The sequence below is a fragment of the Petromyzon marinus genome, chromosome 19, assembly GCF_048934315.1.
Source record: "Petromyzon marinus isolate PM22_M1 ecotype Great Lakes invasive population chromosome 19, UKy_Petmar_22M1.pri1.0, whole genome shotgun sequence".
Lineage (NCBI taxonomy): Eukaryota > Metazoa > Chordata > Hyperoartia > Petromyzontiformes > Petromyzontidae > Petromyzon > Petromyzon marinus.
The window spans coordinates 12,033,669-12,052,810 of NC_133685.1; positions in this window are offsets into that span (position 1 = coordinate 12,033,669).

Here is a 19,142-nt window from a genome sequence, read left to right on the forward strand (position 1 = left end):
TTCTTTCGGTAAAGTCACGTGACTTTACCGAAAGAACTAAGAATATGAATTACTGCAGTCACGAAAGCTTTAAATCAAAATTTAATATTAATGTAGTTATACTTGTAATAAAATATTCTTATTACCTACAATGCTCTTTTGGCAGCACTACTTAGTGTGAACTATGAATGACTTAATCTTATTCCTCAAATTCCTTATTTAATAACGTCCAAGCCGAACTGCTTTTTTTTTGTTGAATAATGCAATGAATTCTACTCTTGTTGAGTGGCTAGAAGGCTACTTGTAGTGATCCATGGCTTACCGAGAAGTGAATGGTCCTGCGCTCTCTCTGGTGCAACAATCCTTCTGCTCTCGGAAAGTTCTGGAGTCTGGGTTTAACCATTCCGAGGTTATTGAAATGTTTTTCTCCTCTGCAGTCCGGCAACTATGGGGGGGGGGGTCTCTCTTTCATAAAGAGCAACTGTTCTCATTGATACGTCGCGTACTTCATTCTAAAAACATTTTTTGAAAAACCTGTTTTAGTTTTAGGGATGCTGCCGTGGTGTGCTGGTTTGGACACTGGACTTGCAATTCGCGAGTTGTAGTTAACCCGATCTAACCCAAAAACCCTTTATTATAAGTAATATTAGTCGCGAATGGCGACGTGTTAAATGTATTAATTCGAGCTCCCACCCACCCACCCATCATCTTTGTCCGCCCGGCAATATGCCTGGATTGCATCACAGTTGAATCGCCAGGTTCCGTGCGGTGGGTTAAAGTGTGGATACTCTCGCCTCTTCCAAGATGTCTGGCCAATGTGGAAGAGTAGGCCAAATATACTCTACAGGGGGCTAACCAGAGCCTCAAGTAGCGGTCTTTCTCGCGGGCAGTGATGAAAGCAAGTAAGGAGATTTACACCTCTATACCTTTGTTATTTTAATTACCCTATTTTACAGACATAATAAAATTTATATAGTGCCTAAATATACAGCAGGAAATTATACTCTGAGCAATGCCACATTGATAATAAACATGACCTTTGTATTCGATATTTATTTTCAAGCAATTTAACATGATAAATTATGCAGTACGATACAAGGCGATCCATTTAAAGATGCCCCACTAAAAACTTTCATTGTACAGTAGTGAAAAAAGCTTTCAATTTAAATCCTCTACACATCTCGTACGAAACGCAATGCACTTGTAAAACATTTTAACATTCCTCTGGAAGACATGGTGCCATCGATCTCGCCGAATTCAATCACGCGTTGAGAAACAAGTGAGAGGATAATTCGATATCGACGGGATACATATCAACAAAAAACTCAGTCACTAACGCGGCCTTAAAAGTAGTTCATAGGCGACGTTTCAGAAAGTGACCCTTCATAGCATAACGAAGTACTGTAGAACCAAAGAATGTATCGACAGTATTGATGGATCACCCAGTGTACGTATTTTGTAATGAAATGCTTAATCACGGTACTGCGATAATGCAATTGCAAAAATAAACATTGTTTAGAATTAAGTAGGCATTTTATACGTAAAGTAATCATTCAAAGCCCTTTGTCAATCTCCTAATCCGTGTTGGCCATTCGAGGTTGTTTGACATTACTTCGCCTCGCTCGTCAGTACAGGTTGGTGAATGGGGAGGCCCAAGACTTGTTCATTTCTCACGGACCACTGATGTTAAGCCATGGCCAGGAATCAAACTCGGCTCACTGGGTTCATAGCACAGTGTGATAATCATTGTTAAACTAGTATTCTCGTATTGTTGTCATTACTATTCACACTTTGTGTACTGGGTTATCTGAAGAACGTTGTCTATTTTATCACTGTGGCCACGTTCCACTGAACCGTACGGGTTGTCAGCACTGCAAACAAGAGTACTGCTGGAAGCAGCGCTAAGCATAGGTCCCACGTGTTGTCTGGTTCTAACCGCGTGTCGTTCAACGTGAGGTCCAGTGTTACGCTCCACCTCAGAAACGGTGAAGAAGCTCTCAGCACGTGGAGTAAAACGCCAGACATCGTGCCGAACGACGTGCGGTACAAATAAAAAAAAGAACAAGACAGAGTTATACAGCATAACCGTGAAAAGCTAAAACAGCAGCGGCTCAAAGCACCTATCTGTGTGATCAACATGAAGAGTGCACAATTCCTCACGCCACGGTGCGCAGCCGAACAAGCAGCACAGGTGTCAAAGCAACTGCATCCCTTACCTGTGAAGAGTGTGTGATATGGATACGAGTTTTGAATTGGCCAAGCCCTATAACACAGCGTGCCTGGAATCGCGCTAAGAAATAGAAACACCTGGATTGGTGAATACATGCAGTTTAAAGTCGTCATGTGGCTGTCGAGAACATTAAGTGGGCCTGGGCAGGATACGTCACTCGATTGGACAATGACCGATAGGCAACCAAAGAAGTGAACATGCCCAATAGGACATCCCCCGTGGATAAATAAATAACCATATCAGTTTATGGGCAAGTGTATGGTGGAGTCTTACATTGCAGAACCCTGACAGATGATGGCAGTAAAGAATTCTCGTGTCTCATCTTCTTGTTGTATTTACCTCCGTGCAGTTTTAACGCTCTCTATGTGTTGCGTTGATGTCACCGTGTGCTACCTCGCTATTTGTTTGTTTTTACACCTGATGAAGATCGCTTGTGTTGCGGTCGAAACGTCGTGATTGATTTATTTTAATATAATTTTATGGTATTTCTACATACGTGACTTTACCGAAAAAACCAATGAGATGATGGCAGCTCTATGAGACCTCCATCTAGCAGTAGATTGGTCATGGTGGATGACTATGAATACAGATGTTGGCTTACTTTTAACATTGTATTTTTGCCGTGTGCAGGCCCGTATTGGACCATTCCTATCGTGCAACTATTGGGCTAGATGTCACTTAATTTTGTTTCTTACCCAATGTTATCCTGATAGTGCTATCAGTATCATGTCATAAAACAAATCATTCACTCGAAACTCTCACAGAGCAGCCTCGCCTGCACAGCAAACCCTTCGCTGGAGAACCGTTCACATAAACAATATCACATAACTACTTTTGAAATATTTTCAAATGGCCATGTATCCACACGAAGGGGCAGGACCTTTCCCACCTGGAATGTAGCAAATGTATTTTTTTCCTTCAATGCTATCAATATTTTCGTTATAATCAGAGTGATTTACAGTAGGTACTAATGAGGGTGGAATAGTGGCGCAGTGGTTTGATGCCCTGCACTATGAGCTCAGTTACCTAAACGCGATTCCCAGCCAACATCAGCGGCGAGTGATCCGGTATCTGAATCGTTACTTCGCGTCGCCCATCACCAACTTACACTGGCCACCATGTTGAAGCATGGTCAAACAACCCCCGTGGCCAACACAGCAAGGGAAGACCTTTATCCAGCTAAAAGCTAATGTTCCTCTAAATCATTGCACAGTAATACGCATTCATCATTGCTACCGTTCAACGTGCATCGACGCGAAACGAGTGCGAGTACGTTTTCATTTAAACGAGTGGCCCTGCGCGTTAAGAAGTGGCTGTTATGAAAATAACATCTTCACAAGGGGAGCACACCACCCACACGTGAATCCAACTCGAGGCTCGTCACAGTGTCATGGAAATTACTCAACAAAATGAAAATGTATATATATACGTATCATTTGTTTTCCGAATGTGATTTTTATACAGTAGAGTCGCACTGAATCTCAAGATTATTATTTTTGTGCATGATCCTGCATTTGGATGATTGCCCACTTCCTCTCGTGAAGCATTTTGCGTGTGGGAAAGGAACGGAGATGTTCAGATAAAACCCAAGAATACTAATGGATAACGCGTAGGGCTTTCACGGACGGGCTCATAAACCCACTTAGCGCACTGCAATCTCCTATCCGCGTCAGAGTTCAGCAGGTTTAACCCATAGCCTCCAAAGTGGTGCAGGTCTAGAGTGCATCAAGGCCTGTCGGTTGTACAACATCTGTTGCGGAGCAATCGCTATATTGTAATTTTTCTATATTTTGTATTCATTTAAATTTCCCCAAATGTTATCCCGACTGTGCTCTCGGACTCATGTCATCAAATGCATGACAGTCAAACCTATCATTTTCATTCTTAGAGCTGGAATTTTGCACAAAAAAACATTAATCACAGAACCAAACACATTTAATGTTGGGGTGTTTTGTGCAGTCAATAGTGACTGGGTTGAGACCATAAACTACACTTGAGAACCTGGTTTAACCACAGGCAGTGCCTGGATTCAAACCCAGGATTTCAGCAGCGCCAGCTCAGCACCCTGACTTCTGACTTCTGGCCACCTCTCTGTATTGTAATTTGATAGGTCTACTGGATATCTGTGTAAAAAGAGCTTTATAGCTCATCGGATTCCTCCATGATAAAATTATATATATATTCTGATACGGATTCTGTCTCATACTGTTTGCTTGGACACTCCATGTAACAGTGTCAAATCATATATTCACAATACTGTTTTTTGTGTTTAGTTTGTTGTCCTTCCCCCACACCTCCGATTAGCACGGTTTGCTATGTATGGTGCCAAAGAAGTCCAACATACATACAATACAAAGATGTCCACGCAACTTAGCAATGCTTATAAGAGTCGATCAGCTGTTATTACTGGAGTCTCTGCGATATAATATTTCATGATACTACAATACATTTTCAAGATGATTATAACAAAATTAGTTTCCCCTAACCTTGCAATCATACATTGTATCTTTTTTGTGCTTTTCTATACCTCCATTACAATGTAAATGTATGCTACTGCAGTTCCCTTAACATAAGTGAACTGTGTTACAACTTTACAATTTGTAAGGCTGAAAAGAACATACATACTGTCAGTTACACTGGATTATTTTGATATCCACTTACGGTTGATTTCAAAACAAACGATAGCCCAGGGTTCAGACATATGCAGGAAACCCAGTGTTATGGCCTGATCCTGAGTATGAGTCCTATGTTTAAGACATAATGTAGATAGTAAAGTGATGGTCCCACCAAGTTACTGACAATGCTAAGGGATTATTAAATGAAGCAAATGCTTAGGGGTGAACAAGATGCCCAAAGAGCCTAAGATTCCTGAAAAATAGGGGTGCATGAAATATCAGCTCATAAACATAACAAGCTCCTTAAACATTTCTTTAAAAAGCCATCCAATGTGTCTTCTCTATCTTGGATGCATCTCACTTCTCTCATTTCACTACATCTCAAATGCTGCGCGTATGTCACTTATCTCGGTGCATCTAGATCTCTCGTCTATATTTCGTCTGTCATATTAATTGAAATGAAGGTGGGAAGGGGGCGGCAGGGGGTGTGTTCCCAAAATTATTTCTACTTAGGGCCCCCAATGGGCTAACCCAGGGGTCGGCAACCAATATAACAAGAAGGCCCTTTTTTAGAATTTGGTTAAAAAAATCGATATTTCAAGAGCCGCAATGCACGTGAAAACGAGGCAGTGGGCCTCAATAAAGAATGGTCACGAAGTGGCCCTGTAAGAGCCGCGTGCTGCTCCGGATCCGCAGGTTGCCGACCCCTGGGGCTGGTATCACCACCGCCACCACTGACTGCACCTTGCTCCCTGTGCATTCACACGCCCGCCTCCTTTTTCATTCCCACTCCCACTGCTACATCGACCCAACCTCTCCTCTCTCCCTAGTCGAGCACATGGTGCACAGAGCAAGCAGCGAGAGAAAGGCGCTGAGACACGAAGCGTCGTGAGAGACGATTTTAGTTTTTTGGCGGTGAGTAGGCTAACGCGTGTGCCACTTTCCAGTTTGCAGTTCTGTCTTATGAACGTCTTGATGTCATTCCCGTCACGTGGTAAGACAAACATGGTCTGTAATTAAGCACACTTATTATAAGGTGTATATTGTCTCCGCTATGCATCGATTACTTCACAGAGTAACCGAGCGATGTTGTCTTTGCAATGTTGCTTCGCAGCGTTACCCTTGGTATCTGGGTCTGGGGTTCACACGAGTAAACAGTGAGCATTCGAGACGTACGCAAGACCTCTGCGGCCGATAATGATTTACCTTTCCACACGCGCACCCTTTTGTTCACAAACCAAGTGCACATGACAGGCAGCAGTTGGCAGCCTGTGTTGCAGAGATATTTCAACGGAACACGTGTTGGGTTTTGTTAATGTTGCTTGAACCTGGCGACCCGGGTTCGATTCCCGCTCACGGCCAACACCGGTGACGATTATCTGAACCGGTCCCGGGCCTCCCCTAGGTCGACTCAGCCTCAAATGAGTACCTGGTGCGGTGTGTATACATTGCCACTAGGGAGACAAAGGCGGTCGGGCGTGGTGCTGGCCACCCACCCCCTCGTGTACCGTTCCGGCCTTCATAGGTGCTCGCTAACAGCACTTGCCCCTACAGTCTGTTAAGGCTATATGGGGGATCTTTGTCTTGTTTTGTAATGCACTTTGAGATGCCACGGCATTCGAGTGCCTGATAAATGCGAATCCTTAGTGTCACTCTTTGAGCCGTTGCAGACATGTCTGGTGAATGTTCGTACCTGTGTTAAGTGCGTGGACTGGCGGTGTTAATCAAATGAATAGTCCAGGAGCACCTCCAGAAGTAATCCTGTCATATGATACACATGTTGTTACTCCATCACCAGAGTTGGCAATAGTTGCTCAATTTAACACGTATGATTCATGATTATATTTTGCGTCACATTACATAAATAAATTACTTAGTTACTTAGTTGCTAACTTTCAATTGAGTTGACCTAGAATACACATTTCCAATTTGTTGTTGCGTTGCGTAACCTGGAATTAAATCAACGTGGCCGAGAACGCAGCGGAGTGCTCCAAACACCACCACATCACTGCCCACCGTGGTCACTGTGGGCACATATGGCACAGCAGCCACGGGTATCGTGAATGAGCAGAGGTGGGAAGTGGCAAAGCAGAATTACCGTGAACACGAGGACGCTGTGATAGGGGTGGCATGGTAACGCATGCGATACAGTTCGTGGAGAACGCAGAGGTGGGCGGGCTGGCTGGCGGGGTGGGGTCGGATAGGGTGGAGCCACAAATACGTGCAGGTATAGCTCACCTTTGTGGAATGGAATTAGCATTATTTATAAGAATTGCCTAGAGACTCCGGTCCCTGCTTCACTGCGCAGTTAACTGCGACCTGAACCACACCAACACCTCAACCACATCTGCGGCCCAAATTGCACGACTAGATATTGGGGGGGAGTATAGGGGCTCGCAAAAGCATATAAAGCTTGCGGTGATATTCATGTTGTTAATCTTCATTATGGGCCATGGCCAACCCACTGATAGATAAAGGCATGCCAAAACTGCCGCAATCTGTCGTGATACTGCAATTTGGTAATTCACTTAGCACCTTCACACGGAGTTATTTCATTTCCCCATCTGAGCTCTCGGACGTATTCCATTCCTTGGCTGCCACTATTCTTTATATTCAGTCATAATCCCTTCTATAACGTGTCCTGCCCAAGCCCAGTTACTTTTCTTGGCAGATTGACTTATGTTCTCTTATGATGTGTTCCTATTTCTTTATCTCAATGCAATTCCAAGCATGCATACCTCCAATGCTTCGTTTTTATTATGCGTATAGTTGCCAATTCTTGTGCATATTTACTCCATTAAAATGTGTCAATCACTCGTATTTATTGCAACACATTCACAGCATTAAGATGCAGTGAATGTGTTGCAATATGATGCCTTTATCCTGGTTCACCGAGTCCAGAATTAGACCGTTCATGTGCTCTATATATACAGGGTGTTTGAAATAGATGGGCCCGATTTTAAATCGCTATATCTCTGCAACCACGAACCGCCCATAAATTAAACTCTTACCACTTGAAAGGGCGGGGCATTGAGTTTTAAATGATTACCGCTAGATGCCTCCCTAGCGCACAAACAGCCCCTTGCCTCAGTCATTCGCAAGATTGCGACCCCGCCACACAAGGCGTTTTGTGTTCTGCAGTTCAGCAAGACTGAATCCGTAATTGCAGTGCAGCGTTCAACGTCGTTTTAGCATTGATCCGCCAATGTCAAAGAGCATGGTGGCACAAAAGACCCGTGGTGTTTTTGTGCCACCATTAGCGACTAATCTGGATGACCTCAAAAACAGAATCACGGCAGTGGTGACTTCAGTGGAAGGAGACACTTTGAGAGGCGTTTGAGACGAATTAAACTATCGTCTCGATATTGTCCGTACAGCAGGTGGAGAGCACATAGAGCATTTATAAAATGATTAGTAAAACTTGATAACTCATTAAACCGTGTGTAATTTTTTTTGTGTAATTGTAACATGTTGCCATCGTGAAATATACTGCTTTTAAATTGGGTCCATTTATTTCAAACACCCTGTAAATGTACTTGTACATGTCAATACACTGCTAGACGAGGGTATCCCTACTCTGTGTCAGTCGTTGGGGTTTATTTGACCATGTTTCAGCCAGCTAGTAGATAGTGCAGTACAACAATGGATATGCTTACTCTTTGGTTCTTTCGGTAAAGTCACATAGGTATAAAATAAATTAAATCACGACGTTTCGGGCACAAAGCAAGCGTCCGTCATCATTGTGTTGCGCCCGAAACGTCGTGATTTCATTTATTTTATACCTAAGTGACTTTACCGAAATTACCAAAGATTATGGATCCCTGCAGTCACGAAAACGTCAAATCTAGAATAGGTATGCTGCCCTGCCTTCTCCTGCCCACCACATAACCCCGCAGCAGCATGTAACACATTTTACGCACGCGGTTCTCCCATCCAGGCTCAACCCCCAATTAGTCTCTGAGATTTGTTAAGATTTTGTGCATTCTGGGTTGTTTGGTCATAGGCAAAACAATTGATAACTCTACCCTCATGAAATGAGAGAATCTCACACTTCCCATATACCTTCATGATGGAAATTGCACATATAATAATATTGTTAATTAAGTTAGTAACTTATTTGCCATTGATGCTGAGTTCATTGTCATGAATCGATTCTTTAATCGAATCACGACCCCGAATCATGGCCATTCATCAAACCATCACGGGGAGCAAATCACTTCACCCCAATTAATATGCAATGGAAAGCGTCCCAAAGTAGCTTACAGGATTAGCACTATACTTAGTTGTGGCTAGGGTTCTCATGTGAAGGTCAGGGCTGTGATTGGCCCTAAGGATAGAGCTAGGGCTATTGTTAGCTCTGATGTTATCGTTATGGCTATGGTAACATGGCTAACATCCAGAACCATATCATTAGTGGCGACTCACCTCTGGCTTTGCCTCTAACGCGGCTCAGCTCAGGCTTGAGCCGCTATCTTTCAAAGATGCAGAAGCAGTGCAGTCGTGGCTTGGCTCAGACTGGGCTCATAGAAATCCTGAGCGTGGCAGGGACCATACTCAGAGCCGGCTCAAATTAAGCATGGCTTTGAGCCGGCTCGCTTGAGCCAAGCCTGAGCCATGCCATGACTAAGAATACGTTCCCTATAGTTACTATTAAAGGGAATTATTTGAGCAAGGCTGTGAACATATAATGACGATGTCCTTTATTGTTCAAGAAAGCCGCATTAAGTTTTAGAACTGCTTTTAATAGGGGACCCTGCAATGGGATTTTGGGATAATTTCTTATTCAGTATGTTTGTATGTGAGAGTAAATTGGAGTACTTTTCAAAAAAAAACCCACGTATATGAAGGGAAACACTCAAAACTAGACACAGTTGGATTGAATAATCATTTTTGTGTTTAGTTTATTGTGCTTCCCACGCACTTCCGATTAGGATGGTTGGATACATACGGTGCGAAAGACGTTCAACATACATACATACCTGACCCAGGTTCACACACCTGCAATTGCAACTTGTGGTGATGGGCATCACAGCCAGGAATCGAACCTAGGTCACTGTGATTTTTAAATCAGTGCACTAACCACAATACCATCAATCTTCCTATCCTTATTTTTTGTCAGTATTTTTTGCAAACACTCACACATTCACCTATATCCACAGACAATGGCGGATCCAGGATTTTCAGGTAGGGGGGGGGCAACCCCTCCAGCAATGAAAAATGATAGGAGTTGTTAGTAAGTAAGGACTTGTCCCTTGGTTTTTATTTGACGCGTGTGCGGCGATAGCGCAGCCATCGATCGAGGGTCGAATCCGAACCACGTTGTGTGATCGGCATCGCGCTCGCTGAAGGTGTTGATGCCTTCAGGGAAGTCGTATACTGTATACACAACTGCGCACAATTCTGAGTCACTTGCTTTGCCATTACTTATTGCCAATTATGGACTCAGACTATTGTCCTATCATCCCATAGAGTCCCTGGCACGTAATAATATGCTACACAGTGGCAGTGTGGGTCGCAAAATTCCGATTTATTACTAATAAACCCCAATGATCCGATCGAAATTAGGGATTTCGATCGGATCATTGGGGGGGGCACGTGCCTCCCCACCCCCACTGGCTCCGCCAGTGTCCACAGAGCTGTGCATGTACAAGACTTGCCAGTCATTTAGATATGAATCATTCTAATTGAGAACACATTTACGGCATTTGCAGCTTTCGAGTATATCACACGGTAACCAGTTGTGCTCCTATAAGCGATGACTTGCTCCTCGCGGTACCTACGACTGGCTGACTGCATCTACTTATAAAAGGTGTATTGAGGTCTCATGTTAGAAGTCGGTCTGTCTCAGTGTTGGAGAGGAACACATTCTAGGTAATGAATTGCTGTCATCCCATTATGCAGTATTCTTCTTACGGGGGAGGCTTTAACCCAGCATCGGACTGACAAAGGGCTGAGCAAGTTGCATTCACTGCAGCAACAAATGGTGCGATGGTCAGCACCAAATCAATGCAATCGTAATAATAGCACTAAATCGTGCGCTCGTCGACGCCTTGAGCAGGTGATACCCACATGGGAGTCCATGGAGAGATTTTCCCGTTTCGTAGTCCGGGGCAACACAGTTTAGCCGTGGATTAATTGCACCGCACATGCCTGTTGCACATGCTCGCACTGTAAGTTAATCAGAGTGTGCAGTGCGTGGATTTCAACGAAGGGAAAATATTAACACGTTATTACGTACACGGTCATGAGATAGAGGTACGAATTATATAATGTAATCGAAATATTGGTTAGATGGCTTGGCTGATTCCAAGGTCAAATATTCACAGGAACAATGCGGGTGTGTAAGATACATAGTAGCGATGGAATTGCCTGTGTTCTGCATCAGACTAACCTTCTATACGAGAATATTCAAAATCGTGAAAAGCCCAAATAATGCTTACAGTATCGGAGCAGGGCTGGCATGCCCCCCTTTTGCAAGGGATGAATTGGGCACCCACTGTCCAATCCCCCCCCCCCCTCCGTCCCCTCCACCACCACCCCGTAGCCTGACACCGGTGGCCACTCTGGCACCGTGGGCCCCCCCGGTGCAGTTGCACACTCGATAGCCACGTCACTGAATTATTAGAGGTTCTGTTTGCATGCTGCGATTCCGTTCATGTGGATTTGAATACTTCACACGTGCGATCATTTTAATGAGCAGAGCACACGTGGTTGGGGTGCACAGTTCGGTTTTGTGGGAGGGGGGAACATCCTTAACAACCTAGAAGTGGCATCTCCAAAGTGTAAAGGCCTTTCAACGCAGCTTTGGAAACTTGCCTGGCTGCGATTATACGGTTTTTTTTTTTAACAAGTACAGCATTGATGTTCACAATTGTGATAATGAACGCCTTGTCTCGCTGGGTGTTGTTCGAGATCATTCGCTGGATTTTTCTGCAGAACAAAAATGGAATACCTGCAGGTCTGTGAATCAAAAGCTATTCGCAATCATCAGCCATGATGACTGCGTGAAAAAAGGCCTCCTCAAGTATGTTGCAAAGGAACGATCCATCTAGCTCCCACACACAAGCTAATATCTCCGCTCCAGCTCTGCAGTAGCCAACTTCTCAGGCGTGTTCTCTGCTTTAACTGGGACTCCGTCAATAGTCTCAAACAATTCGCCGAAGCCCACTTTCATCTCCGTGGTTGTCATCCTCTCTCAACCATTCAGCCTTATCTTAGGGCTGGATAAGGCCGTCTTTGTTGGAACGGTAGCGCAGTAGTTAGCGCAGAGCACGATTAACCCGTTAATCCTGAATTGGGTTCCCGGACGTGGTCAACATAGGTGGCGATTGATATCTGAACTAGACCAGCATGGTTGAAGTATGGTCAAACAACCCTTATGACCGACACAGTGCGGGGAGGCCTTCTTCCAGCAGTGGATGGACAAAAGGCTGAACATCATTATTGTTATTGTTATTAGTTTGTAAAAGATAAAGGCGCAACCCTGCAATTTATTATTCACACCACGACTGGTGGAAGGGCTTCCACTAGAGGGAGCTCTAGAGAACCCCCTCAAGATGGTGGTTTGGCCTACTCTTCCACGCTAGCCCCTGGCCTACTCTTCCACGCTAGCCCCTGGCCTACTCTTCCACGCTAGCCCCTGGCCTACTCTTCCACGCTAGCCCCTGGCCTACTCTTCCACGCTAGCCCCTGGCCTACTCGTCCACGCTAGCCCCTGGCCTACTCTTCCACGCTAGCCCCAGGCCTACTCTTCCACGCTAGCCCCAGGCCTACTCTTCCACGCTAGCCCCTGGCCTACTCTTCCACGCTAGCCCCTGGCCTACTCTTCCACGCTAGCTCCAGGCCTACTCTTCCACGCTAGCCCCACATCTTGAAAGAGGTTGAAGTACTCACACTTTATCCCGCCAAACTCGCGGCCCATCGACCTCGGTGTACCCATTTATATTGCTTAGGTAGACAGAGGCGGCGACCCTTTGATTACAATTGCAGTGTGCCTACGATGGCACCACGGCATCATCCTATGAGATGGTATTACTACTTACAGTATCTGTAATTGTTAACACACCCGACACGTGCCTGAATGATTCCTAAGCCCTCACCAGTTACAACATGTGAAGCATGGGTGGCAAGGCGAGGTTTAAAACAATTGGATAAGGTTTAAATAAAAAAAAAACCTCAATATCCTGAAGGGTCAGATAGGGTGAGGTTTTGAGGTTTATCATAAAAAGACGCCATTTTAGTTTTTGCAGGAAGTCTGACTGAAGTAACGGACTGCGGAAGGCCGGAGCCCGGAAATCAGAAATCTTGGCATTACTGAGTTACTAGTGTTATCAAACGAACCCAATTTTCACAGCGAGCAGGATAATGGATCAGGACCTGGATGAGGATTTACTCGATCCCGAAGAATGTGATAGTGATGTAATTGTGATGGAGAAGAATGGAGTGACCGATGCGGAGAAGGATGGAGTGGCCAACGAGGCATCGGCGAACGCAGGGAAGGCCAGAGGATGCTCGATGGGCCAGTTCTGGCGCTACTTCACCGATGATCCGGAACCACACAAGTTGAAGAGTGCCATCTGCAAACATTGTCGCACCAGATTCAACCATCACAAGAAGAGCGAGCAGGCAATGAGTCACCTGAATGCATGCGCCGCTTTTCATAGGGAAATGGATGGCACCGAGATAGATGATCATCCCGAGTGGTATGCGCCGAACAAGAAGCGGGCAAAGCCATCGAAGGCAAGCGGCAGCTCAACTCCATGTACATCGAATGCTTCGTCGATGAAGCGAGGATCGATCAAAGATCACCCAATAGCCAAGCTCGATAAGCGAACAAAGGAGAAGTTTGAGCAGGCCATAGCAATGCATTACTTTGTCTTGGGCACATCGTTCCAGCGGGCCGAGGAGAACCTGGTGATCGCTGTGAAGGCCCTTCGCACAGATGCAGTGCTGCCGAACAGAAAGAGGCTGGCAGGACCATAGCTCGATAGGGCATACATCGACATGAAAAAGAAGGTTGACACCGTCCTGGACAATAAGTCCATTGCCTGACATCTGATGATTGGTCAAACATCAAGAATGATCCGATTGTGAACTACATGGTCACATCGCCGTCCACGACGTTGTTTCTCGAGTTGGTGTCCACTGGAGAGCAGGGCCACAATGCTGACTGGATTGCCTCGGATATTCAACGTGATGGTGTCGCATCCGAAGACTACATTCACTGGTGCGGTCACCAACAATACATCCAGCAACAAGAATGCGTGGAAACAGCTCTCAAAGGCTCACCCATCCTCCTATTTCCAAGGCTGTACGTCGCATGGTCTCCATTTGCTTGTCAAGGACATATTCTCTGCCACGAAGATGAGGAAAGCCGGCTGATCAGAACACACATACCCGATCGACTATCCGTTCGAATACCTGCTTGAGTTCATCGTGGGGTGTAAGGACACGGTCAAATTGTTTTACAACAGTCACGTTCTCAAGGCACAGCTGCAGGCTGAACAGATGATCGCTGGCGTTCGAGTGTTGCTCTGGCCAGCTCCTACACGTTGGAGAATGATCAAAGGCTATTGCGAGACGCTGTTGTCGTCAGAGAGGATTCTGCATTCCATTGTCACAGCTCGCGACTTCATCAAGGGGACGGCAGCTCAGAAATGCGAGCATATGCGAATCAAGACCATCATTACGAGCGTCGACTTCGTCTCTTTGTTGCAGAAGTCCCTTGCCATTCACACGCCCATCGACGCATTGATTGTCAAATATCAATCCGATTCCGTACAAGTCTCTGAAGTCTTGCCGGATTTTCACGCCCTCCCTGCTGAGTTTGCCAAGCTGCACGAAGACGGTCATGCGAGCACTGAATAGATCAACTACCTGATCAAGTTGGCAGCAAGTCGCTTTCAGTTCATGTACCGAAAGGCCCATGGACCGGCGTATCTGTTAGATCCTCGCTTCATTGAAGAGGGCTTGAGCCCAGCTAATCGAAAAGAGCTGGAGAACATCTTACTGGAGACACCGATCGACGATGAGACGGCGATTGATGACGAGAGGCGCTCTTTATGCAGCTCACCGAGTACGTCATTTCGGCACAGCAGGAGAAGGATGCCGGCGGGTTTAGATTCATTATGCTGCTCAAGGGACGTAAGACACCTTTGCAGTATTGGCAGTCTGACGGCGTGGCCTGGCCCGATCTTCAGAAGATCGGCGTCAAGCTGTTCACGATGGCGACATCATCTTCAGCCTCGGAGCGCTACTTCTCAACTATGGGCTTCATACACAGCAAGCTCAGGAAGAGCTTGGTGCTCAGTTCGGTGGAGAAGTTGGTCTACCTCAAGAGCAACTATGCGGCGTTCGCCGAATGCAGTTCTATGTCCGAGGACAACGACATGGACTCGTCGGAGGAGGACTAGTACTGATCTGGGAGTATTGCAAAAAACCATGAGGTTTATTAAGGTTTATTAAGGTTTGAACCTTAAACCTCAAATTCTGATCTGAAAAAAATAGGTTTTTTCCACCCCTGATGTCAAGGCGATTCTTTGCCTCGTGGTCAATGCAATGCCCCCATACCATCTCAATGAAAAATGCACGAGTGACCAATCAACGCAAATGAACAAATGTTGACGTCGTAAAAAACGATTGAATCGATTCCTGTTTTGTGCGATGGTGTAATTATTATCGTTGCTATTATTACGACTGCATGCTTTGCTGGGCTAATTATTTACTCGGCTTGCCCTGCTGCTCTAAAATGATTATGTAAGTGCCGGATATGTCGTCAGTCATTAAGCAAACTGAGCCGTCCGTTGCTATTTCTGGCGATGCTACGTTAGCTGTGATGCATAAGCGAAAATACCTGTAACAAAAAAAAGTGCTAACCACAAATGAACCACAATACCTTCTTGATCCTCGTCAGGGAACATAAACCACCATCACGCAAACCCCGGTCATCCTCGCAGCGGCTTTTGACTGGCCATCGAACAAAGACGGTCACTGCATCACGCAGTTCTGCTTCCGTTTGGAACGCTCTTCCGTTTCTATATTAGGAAGCGAGTATAAATTAGCACTTTTAAATCAATATTGAAAACTCGTTTCTTTAAAATTGCTTTGTTGTGTTTAGTTTTGTTGTCCTTCCCCCGTACCTCCGACGAGCATGGTTCACCTCGTAGGGTGCGAAAGAGGTTCAACATACATACGTACGTACGCAACGCTGCCCGAAGGTTAAAACAATATATTATATAACACGCGACGTTTGGGCAATGGCCCATCTACATAGTAGCAGGAGCCAATTCCATAAACGTCGCCTACTGTGCACGTTACCTCTTTAGGGGCAGTGTTATTGACGAATGTGTTGTGTTTTTGTTAACAGCTGTGAGAATCTAGTGGTCCTGTAACTCGTTTACGTTTCGTCAATTAAATTGCTGGCAGTCACGTATCGGTCGTGGGGGTTGTTTGAACATACTTCATCACGCTCGTCAGGGCGGGTGGGCCCAGAACGATGCAGATATAGCTGGCCACTCATCTAAGTTATGGCCATGAATCGAATTCAGATATATTGCTTTCAGAATGCATTGCACAATCCAATGTGCCACCGCTCCCCCCTGTATTTGATTCGTCAACCGCATTCTCGTGTTGCAAATCATGCAGATTGGAAATCAAACCGTGCCTATTTTTTTCCAGGCGTGTTATTAACCAGCGCTGTCCTCCAGACAGTGTCGTCCCCTTCACCTGATGAAGGCCGCTTGTGTTGTGGCCGAAACGTCGTGAGAATATTATTGTGTTATTTTATTTTAGCAATTTATTATTTTATTCTCATTCTACGTGACTTTACCGAAAGAACCAAAGAAGATGAATCCTTGCAGTCACGAAAGCTTTAAATCGAAACGTTAATTAGTACTCTACTGGAGTGCCTGAACTCAGATTTTAGGTTCATTGCTAATATATTTTTAAGAACATTTTTGATATGGACATGACAGATGAAACTACTGAAGTTTTCAAAACAATGTCATATTATTAAAAATAGCAGGATTCACATTTAAATCCTTTTGTTGCATTTTAATTACCCCTAAGATTAATAATAATGGTTAAAGCTTATATAGCACCTTTTATAACAACAACAAAAATGTAAGGCGATTTACATCAATGACAATGGGGGTGAGGTTGGGTAAGAAGTGGCTGAGTTTAGATAGAAAACGCCTTCTGAGATATAAATGTTTTTTAGGCGGAATCACTTGAAGATTCCAATCGAAGCGGACTCCCTGGCAGCCTTCGGCAGAGAGATCCACAGTCCGGGTTCCACTGAAGCGAATCCCCAGAGATCGCCGCCCATAGACATGTGTTTCGTTCTGGGGGTGCAGAGGAGATCTAAATCTGCTAACCTCAGAGTTGTTGTTGAAACTTAGCGGCGTAGCAACAACTGCCGAATATGCGGAGGTGCGAGATCATTCAGGGCATTGAATGTAAGGAGGAGGACCTGGAATTCAATGGAAGAAGAGGGATGACATGTTTTGTACGATGAGTTCGGGTCAGAACCCGAGTAGCTTCAGTTTCAGTTTTCAGTTTCATTTATTAGGTATAACCCTGTGAGCCATGCAGGCTCTTGACTCGGGTGCAACCGCAACAAACAAAAACATGAACCAGAAACATCTTAAAGTGACTACACGCAACAGAAAAATCCAGGAAAAAACAGCAAAGTCTTCCAGAAAGAACACCGTATTTCAACGCTGTGTGCAAAAATCCCAGTGGGATGCAAGTCAAACAATAACAACCATAAGACAATTTAGATTAAAGTTATCAGGCTAACTCTGTACTATAACAAACAAACATGGCTAAACCAAAACGTTTTCAAAATCACCAAAATAAAGCTAAAAAACAATGTAACTGTGATCATAGGAACTGTGATTCAAATTTAACAATAAACGATATACATAACATGTACGACCAAACTTTGCAGCCATAGTTGACTGGAGTGGACACAGTACATTACTGGAGGCTCCAGATAGCAAAGCGTTGCAGTATAGTCCATGCGTGAGAAAATCAAAGTATTAAATGATGGAACGTGACAGGCCAATGTTCCGTAAATGAAATAAAAAGCGACCTTGACGATTTTATTAACGTGCGCCACGAAAGTTAATGATAGATCGATTAACGTACCGAGATTCGTGACTTCATGTGCATATGTTGTCACCATCGATCATTCCACTGAACGGACGTGCCTCTACCAGCTGGTGATGAGACACGATTATCATAAAATATTTTTTACCACATTCAGACAAACCGTGAGGGATGTATGTGGAACTTCTTTTGCACCGTACGTAGCCAAGCGTGCTAATCATAGGGATGGCAATAACTTGGGAAGGCCTTCATCCAGCAGTTGATAGAGCACGACTGGCGACGATGACTGAACTCCCGACCCTATTATTGCTCTATTACCCAGATTGTATTTGTGTAACAGACATGGGATTTTAATGGACCCTCCACCGCGCCATTAAAAAATATATATACTAATATCAACGACTAGTAACCTAACACGTGGCAGCGGAATACGCAATCATGTTTACACCCGTATCACAATGCATAGAATGAAGCATATCAAATTTCACACACACGGTGCATGCATAAGTGTGTGAATTTTTTTTTGTATTCGTAATGCGAAATAGATTATTCTAATTTATATTTGCTTAATTGCTGCACTTAAATTATTTTTTATTTTCTATTTTGATGCCTCAGGTAACTTTTTGCAATTGAGACGCATCCCGGTCTCGTGATTTATCACCTCCTGGTAAAAAAAAGATGTTTTAACTTAACCGCTGCAACCACGAGAGGCGCTAAAATAAATTTCGTTGTTTAATTAGTGATCGATTGTTGGATCTAACCGCGAACCGCTCATCAGTCAAAGGGTTCTGTTTCACACGCTCGATCATACGATAAGCAAGGAGTGTAACGGTACCAGCCCTTCTGGCAATTCAATGCAACGTCATTCTTCACCGATTCATTAATCGATGTGGCGATTCCAAAAGTGAACCTCTTAAAATTGAGAAATTCAGCAAGCACTCTTTCGTGACTGGGGAGCTTACGGGAACTACCACATGTAACATATGCGAATCAGAAATCATCTGTGAACGCTCCCATAGGAATATCACTCGTTCAAATAAGACTGTCCTTAGTTTCTTGCGTTCTCGCTTGGGTTGAACAAAATGAATTTGAACTTTAGATGCTTAATGTGCATTTAATAGAGCCTTTTTGCCAAAAGCCCTAAACGTAATAATTATATGTATAATTATCATACATTGTAAATACAGTAATCGATTCTCATGTACGTA